Below are 11830 nucleotides of genomic sequence, written 5' to 3' on the forward strand. Positions count from 1 at the left end.
GTGCTTAAGGGCTACTGCTAAATGGGCGATGGAGGGTGAGCTTTTCGCCATGGAGGTTGTCGGATGAGCCGAACACGACCCCTAGTGGTACAGAGCCTGTAAAAAGGCCTGGCGTCACTCCTTTGAAGGAAGTGCTTGCTATAGCGAATTTTGGTGGGTTCTATCCCTAGTCTGCGGACGGTGTCCTGGTATGGCAAGGGCCGCGCTGCGTGTTATCACTTGAAGTGAGTTCACTGTTTTGACTTCTAATGGGAAAGTCTTTTGGTTTCCGGAGCGCTGCTTTTGGGTTTCGTCACTTTCACTTGGTGTGTCGAGCCCTTTGTGTTCGGCGTTAAGTCGTCCGGACTGCTTGAAGACCCAACAATCTTTGTGGGTATGGTTTGCAGGCCTCCCGGAGGTACCGTGTATTTGACACAGTCTATCCAGAATCTTGTTGAGGTTCGATAGCTCGTCACTGTTATCCTTAAGGGTAGGGTTTTGTTGTTCGGCCGAGAGCTTTTGAATCCGGCATTGACCGCCGTACTATTTGGGCCATTCTCCTTGTTTCGGTGCTGATCTTTTTTGCGTCGTGATTTCCCATTTCCATCCCTGATTTCGGATGTACTCGGGTCGCTGGTGCTGCATCTAGCCAACCAGCTGTCTTCCCCCGCGCAAAAGCGGGTCATGAGACTTGTTAGTGCGGCCATTGTTCTTGGTTTTTCCTGGCCGAGGTGTCTGGCGAGCCATTCATCTCGGACGTTGTGCTTGAAGGCTGCTAAGGCTTCAGCGTCCGGACAGTCGATTATTTGGTTCTTTTTAGTGAGGAACCTGTTCCAGAATTTGCGTGCTGACTCTCCGGGCTGTTGAGTTATGTGACTTAAATCGTCTGCATCCGGAGGGCGGACATAGGTCCCCTGAAAGTTTGCTCGAAACGCATCCTCAAGCTCTTCCCAACTTCCAATGGAATTTTCTGGGAGGCTTTTAAGCCAATACCGAGCTGGCCCTTTGAGCTTGAGGGGTAGGTATTTTATGGCATGGAGATCATCTCCTCTAGCCATATGTATGTGTAGGATGTAATCCTCAATCCAGACTCCGGGGTCTGTTGTTCCGTCATATGCTTATATGTTTACGGGTTTGAATCCCTCTGGAAATCCATGATCCAGTACCTCATCGATGAAACATAGTGGGTGTGCGGCGCCCCTGTATTTGGGTGTGCCGTTGTCTTTGAATGCTTGGCGGGTTATGTTGCCTCCTGGAGTCTTCTTTTTTGGCCCATAAATAGATCTGACTAGGTCGTCCCTTTTCCGAGGATCTTTATGCTGATCGTGTGCCGGCTTGTGTGCGGCGCCCCTTGTTGCTCTTGGCCTGTCATCTGGTCGTCTATCCGGCCGGGGGGCTTCTTTCTTTTTTGACTGCGGGGGCTCTAAGGCCTCCTCGTCAAATTCGGGTAACAACTTGCGCTTCGGGTAGCTCTTTGTCTGGTGACTAGCGCCATGTTTATCCGCGCTGTTGAGTACTTTGCTCCATCTCATTCTGAGTGCGTCCTCCGCTGTTTTGAGCTTCCACTTTTGCTTCTTTAAACTTCTTGCAGTGGCGACGAGCCTTTTATGAAGATTCATATGCTCTGGTGATGCGAGATCGTCTTCGCCGGGGATAGGTTGCTTGTCCAGTTCACGTCCGACTGGCTGCTTGTTTACATGTGCGTCGTCCACTGTTTCGCCCTGTTCTAGGGCCGGGTCCGTATGGGTGCCGTTTTTATCGATGCCGGTCTTCGGGCGGCGCTTGCGACGCCGCTTTGGCTGTTTATTGGGGGAGTTGTCCTTCACCACGTCCCGTTTTTCCTCATTATCGCTTCCTTTTGGTGTATCCACCATTTATACGTCATGAGTTGGGGTGACTTTCCCGTGCCTTTTAGGCGCTGGTTCTTGGTCGTCTCCGGCATCGTCGTCCATACCATCGATGTCGTCGGAGTCATAGTTTAGCATGTCGGTTAGATCGTCGATAGCGGCTACCAAGTGGGTGGTGGGTGGGCTTTGAATTTCTTAGTTCTCCGCATCCCAACCGTCCTGATCGCAGTCCGGCCAGGGCTCTCCTGATAACGAGAGATATTTTAGCGAACTCAGGATGTCACTGAAAGGTGAGTGTTGAAAGATGTCCGTTGCAGTGAACTCCATGATCGGCGCCCAATCGGATTCGATCGGAGGGGGCGCGGGAGGTTCGGAGTCCGGCAAGGAGTCCGGCGCCTCGGAGTCACGAGCTTTATGAGGGACAATATCAGTGTTCGGCTCTATCGCCGTAGAGGTTGCAGCCCCCGAGGCGGTGTCTAGGCATCCATTCTCGATCTGTGGAGCTGGCTCCGAATTGAAGATCAGAGTGGTTTTGAGTGCGGCCTCCAGGGTACTGTCCGGCTGCAGAGCTAAATCATGCCCGTCGTGACAGTGCGGCAGGCTCGGCTGTGGCTCGAGTCCATCGAGGATCAAGTCCCCGCGGATGTCAGCCGTGAAGTTCAAACTTCCAAATCTGACCTGACGGCCAGGGGCGTAGCTTTCGATCTGCTCCAGATGGCCAAGCGAATTGGCCCGCAGTGCAAAGCCGCCGAATACGAAGATCTGTCCGGGGAGAAAAGTCTCACCCTGGACTGCGTCGTTGATGATGGTCGAAGAAGCCATCGAGCCTATCGGTGACGACACCGAGGAACTCTCAATGAAAGCACCAATGTCGGTGTCAAAACCGGCGGATCTCGGGTAGGGGGTCCCGAACTGTGCGTCTAGGCGGATGGTAACATGAGACGAGGGACACAATGTTTTTACCCAGGTTCAGGCCCTCTTGATGGAGGTAAAACCCTATGTCCTGCTTGATTAATATTGATGATGTGGGTTACAAGAGTAGATCTACCACGAGATCAAGGAGGCTAAACCCTAGAAGCTAGCCTATGGTATGATTGTTGTTCGTCCTATGGACTAAGGCCATCCGGTTTATATAGACACCGGAGAGGGCTAGGGTTACACAGAGTCGGTTACAAAGGTAGGAGATCTACATATCCGTATCGCCAAGCTTGCCTTCCACGCCAAGGAAAGTCCCATCCGGACACGGGACGAAGTCTTCAATCTTGTATCTTCATAGTCTTGGAGTCCGGCCGATGATGATAGTTCGGCTATCCGGACACCCCCTAGTCCGGGACTCCCTCAGTCCGCACGCTCCATGTTCGATGACGATTTGTATTATGAGTTATGTGATTTGATGACCGAAGTTTGTTCGGAGTCCCAGATGAGATCATGGACATGACGAGGAGTCTCGAAATGGTCAAGACATAAAGATTGGTATGTTGGACTATGTTATTTGGACACCGAAAGAGTTCCGAGTGGTACCGGGTAAAAACGGAGTGCCGGAGGGGTTACCGGAACCCCGCCCCCCCGGGGAAGCAATGGGCCATCATGGGCCATAGGGGAGAGAGAGGACAGCCCACATAGGGGAGGCGCCCCCCATGGGAGTCCGAATAGGACTAGGGGAGGGGGCGCGGCCTCCCTTTCCCTCTCCCTCTCCCTCTCCTTTCCTTCCTGCCCCCTTCCACCAAGTGGAATCCTACTAGGACTTGGAGTCCTAGTAGGACTCCTCCCTCTTGGCGCGCCCTATAGGGCCGGCCGGCCTCTCCCTCTCTCCTTTATCTACAGGGGTAGGGGGGCACCCCAAAGCACAACATACAATCTCTTAGCCGTGTGTGGTGCCCCCCTCCATAGTTTAACACCTCGGTCATATCATCATTGTGCTTAGGTGAAGCCCTGCGTCGGTAACATCATCATCACCGTCGCCATGCCGTCGTGCTGATGGAACTCTCCCTCGACCCTCTACTGGATCAAGAGCTCGAGGGACATCATCGTGCTGAACATGTGCTGAACAGGGAGGTCACGTACGTTCGGTACTTCGATCCGTTGGATCGTGAAGGCATTCGATTACATCAACCGCGTTACTAAACGCTTACGCTTTCGGTCTACGAGGGTACGTGGACACACTCTCTCGTTGCTATGCATCTCCTAGATAGATCTTGCGTGATTGTAGGAAAATTTTGAATTACTACGTTCCCCTACAGTGGCATCCGAGCCAGATCTATGCGTAGATGTTATATGCATGAGTAGAACACAAAGAGTTGTGGGCGATAATAGTCATACTGCTTACCACCAACGTCTTACTTTGATTCGGTGATATTGTTGGATGAAGCGGCCCAGACCGACATTACATGACCGTGTTCATGAGACTAGTTCTACCGACGTGCTTTGCACATAGGTGGCTGGCGGGTGTCTGTTTCTCCAACTTTAGTTGAATCAAGTTTGACTATGGCCGGTCCTTGTTGAAGGTTAAAACAGCACACTTGACGAAAAATCGTTGTGGTTTTGATGCGTAGGTAAGAACGGTTCTTGCTAGAAGCCCGTAGCAGCCACGTAAAACTTGCAACAACAAAGTAGAGGACATCTAACTTGTTTTTGCAGGGCTTGTTGTGAAGTGATATGGTCAAGACATGATGAGATATAAATTGTTGTATGAGATGATCATGTTTTGTAACAAAGTTATCGGCAACTGGCAGGAGCCATATGGTTGTTGTTTTATTGTATGAAATGCAATCGCCATGTAATTGCTTTACTTTATCACTAAGCGGTAGCGATAGTCGTAGTAGCAATAGTTGGCGAGACGACAACGATGCTATGATGGAGATCAAGGTGTCAAGCCGGTGACGATGGAGATCATGACGATGCTTCAGTGATGGAGATCATGAGCACAAGATGATGATGGCCATATCATGTCACACATTTTGATTGCACGTGATATTTATCTTTTATGCATCTTATTTTGCTTAGTACAGCGGTAGCATTATAAGATGATCCCTTACTAAATTTCAAGGTATAAATGTTCTCCCTGAGTATGTGTCGTTGCTACAGTTCGTCGTGCCGAGACACCACGTGATGATCGGGTGTCATAAGCTCTACATTCACATACAACGAGTGCAAGCCAGTTTTGCACGTGCAGAATACTCAGGTTAAACTTGACGAGCCTAGCATATGCAGATATGGCCTCAGAACAGTGAGACTGAAAGGGGTCGAACGTGAATCATATAGAATGTCTAGCAGAGCAAAGCTAATGACACTCGATAGTTAAGTGTGCCATGCTTTACTGCTTAGAATCGGGACTTCAAAGACGTTTTGAACGTCATGGAGCATATGAGATGTTCCAAGAGTTGAAGTTAATATTTCAAGCAAATGTCCAAGTTGAGAGAATGAAGTCTCCAACAAGTTCTATAGCTGCAAAATGGAGGAGAATAGTTCTGTCAGTGAACACATACTCAGAATGTCTGGGTACCATAACCACTTGACTCAGCTGGGAGTTAATCTTCCTGATGATAGTGTCATTGACAGAGTTGTTCAATCACTTCCACCAAGCTATAAAGGCTTCATGATGAACTATAATATGCAAGGGATGACGAAAACGATTCCTGAGCTCTTCACAATGCTAAAGGCTGCGGAGAGAGAAATCAAGAAGGAGCATCAAGTGTTGATGGTCAACAAGACCACTAGTTTCAAGAAAAAGGGCAAATGGAAGAAGGGGAACTTCAAGAAGAATAGCAAGCAAGTTGCTGCTCCCGGGAAGAAGCCCAAGTCTGTACCTAAGCCTGAAAACTGAGTGCTTTTACTGCAAAGGGACTGGTCACTGGAAGCGGAACTGCCCCAAGTATTTGGCGGATAAGAAGGATGGCAAAGTGAAAGGTATATTTGATATACTTGTTATTGATATGTACCTTACTAATGCTCATAGTAGCGCCTGGGTATTTGATACTGGTTATGTTGCTCATATTTGCAACTCGAAACAGGGGCTACGGATTAAATGAATATTGGCTAAGGACGAGGTGACGATGCGAGTTGGAAATGGTTCCAAGGTCGATGTGATCGTCGTCGGCACGCTACCTCTACATCTACCTTCAGGATTAGTTTTAGACTTGCATAATTGTTATTTGGTGCCAAGGTTGAGCATGAACATTATATCTGGATCTTGTTTGATGCGAGACAGTTATTCATTTAAATCAGAGAATAATGGTTATTCTATTTATATGAGTAATATCTTTTATGGTCATGCACCCTTTTTGATTGGTCTGCTTTTGTTGAATCTCGATCGTGGTGATACACATGTTCATAATATTGAAGCCAAAAGATGCAAAGTTGATAATGATAATGCAACTTATTTGTGGCACTGCCGTTTAGGTCATAATGGTGTAAAGAGCATGAAGAAACTCCATGCTGATGGGATTTTGGAATCACTTGATTATGAATCACTTGGTGCTTGCGAACCATGAAGGAAATATGCCCAAGAGGCAATAATAAAGTTATTATTTATTTCCTTATTTCATGATAAATGCTTATTATTCATGCTAGAATTTTACTCCCTCCGTTCATAAATATAAGTCTTTTTAGAGATTCTAATATGGACTATATACGAAGCAAAATGAGTGAATCTAGACTCTAAAATACGTCTATATACATCTATATGTAGTCCATATAGAAATCTCTACAAAGACTTATATTTAGGAATGGATGGAGTATTAAGTGGATACTTAGTACATGTTTGAATACATCGAAAAAACATAATGTCCCTTGTATGCCTCTACTTGACTAGCTCGTTTATCAAAGATGGTTATGTTTCCTAACCATAGACATGTGTTGTCATTTGATGAATGGGATCACATCATTAGGAGAATTATGTGATGGACATGACCCATTCGTTAGCTTAGCATTATGATCGTTACTGTTTCATTGCTACTACTTTCTTCATAACTTATACACGTTCCTCAGACTATGAGATTATGCAACACCCGAATACCGGAGGAACACTTTGTATGCTATCAAACGTCACAACATAAATGGGTGATTATAAATATGCTCTATAGGTGTCTCCGAAGGTGTTTGTTGGGTTGGCATAGATTGAGATTAGGATTTGTCACTCCGTGTTTCGGAGAGGTATCTCTGGGCCCTCTTGGTAATGCTCATCACTATAAGTCTTATAAGCATTGTAACTAATGAGTTAGTTACGGGATGAAGTATTACAGAACGAGTAAAGAGACTTGCCGGTAATGATATTGAACTAGGTATGATGATACCGATGATCGAATCTCGGGCAAGTAACATACCGATGACAACGGGAACAACATATGTTGTTATGCGGTTTGACCGATAAAGATGTTCATAGAATATGTAGGAGCCAATATGAGAATCCAGGTTCCGCTATTGGTTATTGACCGGAGATGTGTCTCAGTCATGTCTACATAGTTCTCGAACCCGTAGGGTCCGCACACTTAACGTTCGATGATGATATGTATTATGAGTTATGTGTTTTTGATGACCGAAGTTTGTTCGGAGTCCCGGATGAGATCACGAACGTGACGAGGAGTCTCGAAATGGTCGAGACATAAATATTGATATATTGGACAACTATATTCAGACACTTGAAGTGTTCCAGAAAGTTTCGGGTAAAACTGGAGTGCCAGAGGGGTTACCGGAACCCCCCCGGGGAACTAATGGACCACATTGGGCCTTGGTGGAGAGAGAGAGAGAGGGGCGGCCAGGGCTGGCCGCGCCCCCCTCCCCTTGGGTTAGAATTGGACTAGGGAAGGGGGGCGGCACGCCCCTTTCTTACTCCCTCTCCCTCTCCTTCCTTTCCCCTCTCTCCCTCTTGGTGGAATCCTACTAGGACTAGTAGTCCTAGTAGGACTCCCCTCTTGGGGCGCGACCTAGGGGCCGTCCCTTGCTCCTTTATATACGGGGGCAGGGGGCACCCTAGAACACACAAGTTTCTCTTAACCGTGTGCGGTGCCCCTCTCCACAATTACACACTTCGATCATACCATCGTAGTGCTTAGGCGAAGCCCTGCGCCGGTAGCATCATCATCACCGTCGCCATGTCGTCGTGCTGACAGAACTTACCCTCGTCCTCAACTAGATCAAGAGCACGAGGGATGTCATCGAGCTGAACGTGTGCTGAACGTGGAGGTGCCGTACGTTCGGTACTTGGATCAGTTGGATCATGAAGAAGTTCGACTTTTGGTCTACGAGGGTACGTGGACACACTCTCCCCTCTCGTTGCCATGCATCATATATATATATATATCTTGCGTGATCTTAGGAATTTTGTTGAAATTACGTTCCCCAACAGTGGTATCAGAGCCAGGTCTATGCGTAGATGTTATATGCACGAGTAGAACACAAAGTGTTGTGGGCAATAATAGTCATACTGCTTACCACCAACGTCTTACTTTGATTCGGCGGTATTGTTAGATGAAGCGGCCCGGACCGACATTACATGATCGTGTTCATGAGATTGGTTCTACCGACGTGCTTTTGCGCATAGGTAGCTGGCGGGTGTCTATTTCTCCAACTTTAGTTGAATCGAGTTTGACTACGGCCGGTCCTTGTTGAAGGTTAAAATAGCACACTTTACGAAAAATCGTTGTGGTTTTGATGCGTAGGTAAGAACGGTTCCTGCTAGAAGCCTGTTTCAGCCATGTAAAACTTGCAACAACAAAGTAGAGGACGTCTAACTTGTTTTTGCAGGGCTTGCTGTGATGTGATATGGTCAAGACATGATGTGATATAATTTGTTGTATGAGTTGATCATGTTTTGTAATAGAGTTATCGGCAGCTGGCAGGAGCCATATGGTTGTCGCTTTATTGTATGCAATGCAATCGCCATGTAATTGTTTTACTTTATCACTAAGCAGTAGTGATAGTCGTAGTAACAATAGTTGGCGAGATGACAACGATGCTATGATGGAGATCAAGGTGTCGGGCCGGTGACGATGGAGATCATGACGATACTTCGATGATGGAGTTCATGAGCACAAGATGATGATGGCCATATCATGTCACATATTTTGATTACATGTGATGTTTATCTTTTATGTATCTTATTTTGCATAGTACGGCGGTAGCATTGTAATATGATCCCTTACTAAATTTCAAGGTATAAGTGTTCTCCCTAAGTATGCACCATTGCTACAGTTCATCGTGCCGAGACACCATGTGATGATCAGGTGTGATAAGCTCTACGTTCACATACAACGGGGGCAAGCTATTTTTGCACACACAAAATACTCGGGTTAAACTTGACGAGCCTAGCATATGCAGATATGGCCTTGGAACACTGAGACTGAAAGGGGCCGAACATGAATCATATAGTAGATATGATCAACATAGTGATGTTCACCTTTGAAAACTACTCCATCTCACGTGATGATCGAACATGGTTTAGTTGATTTGGATCACGTGATCATTTAGTTGACTAGAGGGACGTCTATCTAAGTGGGAGTTCATAAGTAAAATGATTAATTGAACTTTAATTTATCATGAACTTAGTCCTGATAGTTATTTTGCATGTCTATGTTATTGTAGATCAATGGCCTGTGCTACCGTTCATTTGAATTTTAATGCGTTCCTAGAGAAAGCTAAGTTGAAAGATGATGGCAGCAACTACACGGACGGGGTTCTTAACTTGAGGATTATCCTCATTGCTGCACAGAAGAATTATGTCCTAGAAGCACCGTTGGGTGCCAGGCCTGCTGCAGATGCTACTGATGACATTAAGAACATCTGGCAGAGCAAAGCTGATGACTACTCGACACTTCAGTGTGCCATGCTTTACGGCTTAGAATCGGGACTTCAAAGACGTTTTGAACGTCATGGAGCATATGAGATGTTCCAAGAGTTGAAGTTAATATTTCAAGCTAATGCCCGAGTTGAGAGATATGAAGTCTCCAACAAGTTCTACAGCTACAAAATGGAGGAGAATAGTTCTGACAGTGAACATATACTCATAATGTCTGGGTACCATAACCACTTGACTCAGCTGGGAGTTAATCTTCCTGATGATAGTTTCATTGACAGAGTTCTTAAATCACTGCCACCAAGCTATAAAGGCTTCGTGATGAACTATAATATGCAAGGGGTGAACATGACTATTCCTGAGCTCTTCGCGATACTAAAGGCTGCGCAGGTAGAAATCAAGAAGGAGCATCAAGTGTTGATGGTCAACAAGACCACTAGTTTCAAGAAAAAGGGCAAAGGGAAGAAGGGGAACTTCAGGAAGAATGGCAAGAAAGTTGTTGTTCAAGAAAAGAAACCCAAGTCTGGACCTAAGCCTGAAACTGAGTGCCTCTACTGCAAAGGGACTGGTCACTGGAAGCGGAACTGCCCCAAGTATTTGGCGGATAAGAAGGATGCCAAAGTGAAAGGTATATTTGATATACATGTTATTGATGTGTACCTTACTAATGCTCGTAGTAGCGCCTGGGTATTTGATACTGGTTCTGTTGCTCATATTTGCAACTCGAAACATGGGCTACGAATTAAAAGAAGATTGGCTAAGGACGAGGTGCCGATGTGCGTGGGAAATGGTTCCAAGGTCGATGAGATCGCCGTCGGCACGCTACCTCTACATCTACCTTTGGGATTAGTTTTAGACCTGAATAATTGTTATTTGGTGCCAGCGTTGAGCATGAACATTATATCTGGATCTTGTTTGATGCGAGATGATTTTTCATTTAAATCAGAGAATAATGGTTGTTCTATTTATATGAGTAATATCTTTTATGGTCATGCACCCTTGCTGAGTGGTCTATTTTTGTTGAATCTTGATTCTGATAATGCACATGTTCATAATATTGAAGCCAAAAGATGCAAAGTTGATAATGATAGTGCAACTTATTTGTGGTACTTCCGTTTGGGTCATATCGGTGTAAAGCACATAAAGAAACTCCATGGTGATGGACTTATCAAATCACTTGATTATGAATCACTTGGTCCTTGTAAACCTTGCCTTACGGGCAAGATGACTAAAACTCCGTTCTCCGGAACAATGGAACGAGCTACAGATTTATTGGAAATAATACATACAGATGTATGCGGTCCAATGAGTATTGAGGCTCATGGCGGGTATCGTTATTTTCTTATCTTCATGGATGATTTGAGCAGATATGGTTATATCTACTTAATGAAGCATAAGTTTGAAGCATTTGAGAAGTTCAAAGAATTTTAGAGTGAAGTGGGAAATCATCGTAACAAGAAAATAAAGTTTCTACGATCTGATCATGGAGGAGAATATTTGACTTACGAGTTTGGTCTTCATTTGAAACAATGTGGAATAGTTTCGCTCACGCCACCTGGAACGCCACAGCGTAATGGTGTGTCCGAACATCGTAATTGTACTTTATTGGATATGGTGCGATCTATGATGTCTCTTACTGATTTACCACTATCGTTTTGGGGTTATGCTTTAGAGACGGCTGCATTCACTTTCAAAAGGGGTTACCACTATAAGGTTGAAGCTTTTTCACATAAACATCATAGCCCCAAACTTTATGAACTGTGGTTTGGCAAGAAACCAAAGTTTTCATTTCTTAAAGTTTGGGGCTGCGATGCTTATGTGAAAAAGCTTCAACTTGATAAGCTCAAACCCAAATTGGAGAAGTGCGTCTTCATAGGATACCCAAAGGAAACTGTTGGCTACACCTTCTATCACAGATCCGAAGGCAAGATATTCGTTGCTAAGAATGGATCCTTTCTAGAGAAGGAGTTTCTCTCGAAAGAAGTGAGTGGGAGGAAAGTAGAACTTGATGAGGTAATCGTACCTTCTCCCGAATTTGAAAGTAGTTCATCGCAAAAATCAGTTCCAGTGATTCCTACACCAATTAGTGAGGAAGCTAATGATGATGATCATGAAACTTCAGATCAAGTTACTACCGAACCTCGTAGGTCTTCCAGAGTACAGTCCGCACCAGAGTGGTATGGTAATCCTGTTCCGGAAGTCATGTTACTAGACC

Source organism: Triticum dicoccoides, chromosome 5B (genome assembly GCF_002162155.2).
Source record: "Triticum dicoccoides isolate Atlit2015 ecotype Zavitan chromosome 5B, WEW_v2.0, whole genome shotgun sequence".
NCBI classification, from domain to species: Eukaryota; Viridiplantae; Streptophyta; class Magnoliopsida; order Poales; family Poaceae; genus Triticum; species Triticum dicoccoides.